The sequence below is a fragment of the Leptodactylus fuscus genome, chromosome 10, assembly GCF_031893055.1.
Source record: "Leptodactylus fuscus isolate aLepFus1 chromosome 10, aLepFus1.hap2, whole genome shotgun sequence".
NCBI classification, from domain to species: Eukaryota; Metazoa; Chordata; class Amphibia; order Anura; family Leptodactylidae; genus Leptodactylus; species Leptodactylus fuscus.
In genome coordinates, this window is record NC_134274.1 from 906274 (window position 1) to 909574 (window position 3301).

Here is a 3301-nt window from a genome sequence, read left to right on the forward strand (position 1 = left end):
CCTATCTATCTATCTATCTATCTATCTCCTATCTATCTATCTATCTATCTATCTCCTATCTATCTATCTATCTATCTATCTATCTCCTATCTATCTATCTCCTATCTATCTATCTATCTATCTATCTATCTATCTATCTCCTATCTATCTATCTATCTATCTATCTATCTCCTATCTATCTGTCTATCTATCTATCTCCTATCTATCTATCTATCTATCTATCTATCTCCTATCTATCTATCTCCTATCTATCTATCTATCTATCTATCTATCTCCTATCTATCTATCTATCTCCTATCTATCTATCTATCTATCTATCTATCTCCTATCTATCTATCTATCTATCTATCTATCTATCTCCTATCTATCTATCTATCTATCTATCTATCTATCTATCTATCTATCTCCTATCTATCTCCTATCTATCTATCTATCTATCTATCTCCTATCTATCTATCTATCTATCTCCTATCTATCTATCTATCTATCTATCTATCTATCTATCTCCTATCTATCTATCTATCTATCTATCTATCTATCTCCTATCTATCTATCTATCTCCTATCTATCTATCTATCTATCTATCTATCTATCTATCTATCTCCTATCTATCTATCTATCTATCTATCTATCTATCTCCTATCTATCTATCTATCTATCTATCTATCTCCTATCTATCTATCTATCTATCTATCTATCTATCTATCTCCTATCTATCTATCTATCTATCTATCTATCTATCTCCTATCTATCTATCTATCTATCTATCTATCTATCTATCTATCTCCTATCTATCTATCTATCTATCTATCTATCTATCTCCTATCTATCTATCTATCTATCTATCTATCTATCTATCTATCTATTATTTGGCTGGTATTATATACGCTATATAGGGGGTGTATACACAGCGCTGTACTTATATTAGATGAATATAGGATGAGGACGTGAATAAGCCGAAGCTATTATATCCCTTCTGTGTGTCTGGGCCACCACCTACTGGACACAACTAAGTAATGCAATCTGTACTACAAAGTCCAAATTATATCACCAGTACTAGAAAATGTTATTATTGTTCACGTATCGAAATATCTATAGTGCAGAGTAACACACCAATGTATACTACACCGTATACTATATCTATCTATCTATCTATCTATCTATCTATCTATCTATCTATCTATCTATCTATCTATCTATCTACTACATCTATACAAATCAAATCAAATAAGCTTTATTGGCACGTCCGAATAGGTATTTGGCATTGCCAAAGCTAGTAAAGTGGGCGGTGTGTGGGGGGGGGGGGGGGGGGATGGGGGGGGTTGGATTTGGGTGGGTGAGTGGTGGGTATGGAGGGGGTGGGGGGTGGGGGGGGGGTTGGGTTATAACATTCCGTGGAGTCTCATCTTCCTCTTCGTTGGTGACCGCTATATGGGGAGGTGGGGGTGGGGGTGGGGCGGGTGTATTGGGATAAATATAACAGTCCGTGGAGTCTCATCTTCCTCTTGTTTGGTGACAGCTGGACACGTATTGGGCGGCGATCTCCACAGTGGCCTCTTCTTCTCCCAGTAGGATGTAGAGTTTCCTCTTCTCCCAGTCTGGGATGTGGGCAGAGAGTCTTTGGTAGTAGATGGCCCTCACAGCTGAGTATTTGGTGCAGTGTAGCAGGAAGTGGGTCTGGTCTTCTAGGGCCCCCTGGTCACAGTGCTGGCACAGTCTCTTCTCCCGTGGCTTGTACGTCTGTCTGTATCGCCCCGTCTCTATCTCTAGGTTGTGGGCGCTCAGTCTGTATCGGCTCAGGGTCTGTCTGTACTACACCGTATCCTATATATACACTACATCTATACTACACCGTATACTTCAGTGTTGACGAAAAGTATCGCCCCCTGCAGTCCTGTCAGATAATCCTCGCTGTCCCCCAGATGATTACACAGCACAGACTCTTATATAGTATATCAGTGACACAGGGTATATACAGTATAAGTATCGCCCCCCCCCCCTGCAGTCCTGTCAGATAATCCTCGCTGTCCCCCAGATAATGATTACACAGCACAGACTCTTATATAGTATATAAGTGACACAGGGTATATACAGTATAAGTATCGCCCCCTGCAGTTCTGTCAGATAATCCTCGCTGTCCCCCAGATAATGATTATACAGCACAAACTCTTATATAGTATATAAGTGACACAGGGTATATACAGTATAAGTATCGCCCCCCCCCCCCCTGCAGTCCTGTCAGATAATCCTCGGTGTCCCCCAGATAATGATTACACAGCACAGACTCTTATATAGTATATAAGTGACACAGGGTATATACAGTATAAGTATCGCCCCCTGCAGTCCTGTCAGATAATCCTCGCTGTCCCCCAGATAATGATTACACAGCACAGACTCTTATATAGTATATAAGTGACACAGGGTATATACAGTATAAGTATCGCCCCCCCCCCCCTGCAGTCCTGTCAGATAATCCTCGCTGTCCCCCAGATAATGATTATACAGCACAAACTCTTATATAGTATATAAGTGACACAGGGTATATACAGTATAAGTATCGCCCCCCCCCCCCCTGCAGTCCTGTCAGATAATCCTCGGTGTCCCCCAGATAATGATTACACAGCACAGACTCTTATATAGTATATAAGTGACACAGGGTATATACAGTATAAGTATCGCCCCCTGCAGTCCTGTCAGATAATCCTCGCTGTCCCCAGATAATGATTACACAGCACAGACTCTTATATAGTATATAAGTGACACAAGGTATATACAGTATAAGTATCGCCCCCCTGCAGTCCTGTCAGATAATCCCCGGTGTCCCCCAGATAATGATTACACAGCACAGACTCTTATATAGTATATAAGTGACACAGGGTATATACAGTATAAGTATCACCCCCTGCAGTCCTGTCAGATAATCCCCGGTGTCTCCCAGATAATGATTACAGGCACAGACTCTTATATAGTATATAAGTGACACAGGGTATATACAGTATAAGTATCGCCCCCTGCAGTCCTGTCAGATAATCCTCGCTGTCCCCCAGATAATGATTACACAGCACAAACTCTTATATAGTATATAAGTGACACAGGGTATATACAGTATAAGTATCGCCCCCCCCCCCCCTGCAGTCCTGTCAGATAATCCTCGGTGTCCCCCAGATAATGATTACACAGCACAGACTCTTATATAGTATATAAGTGACACAGGGTATATACAGTATAAGTATCGCCCCCTGCAGTCCTGTCAGATAATCCTCGCTGTCCCCCAGATAATGATTACACAGCACAGACTCTA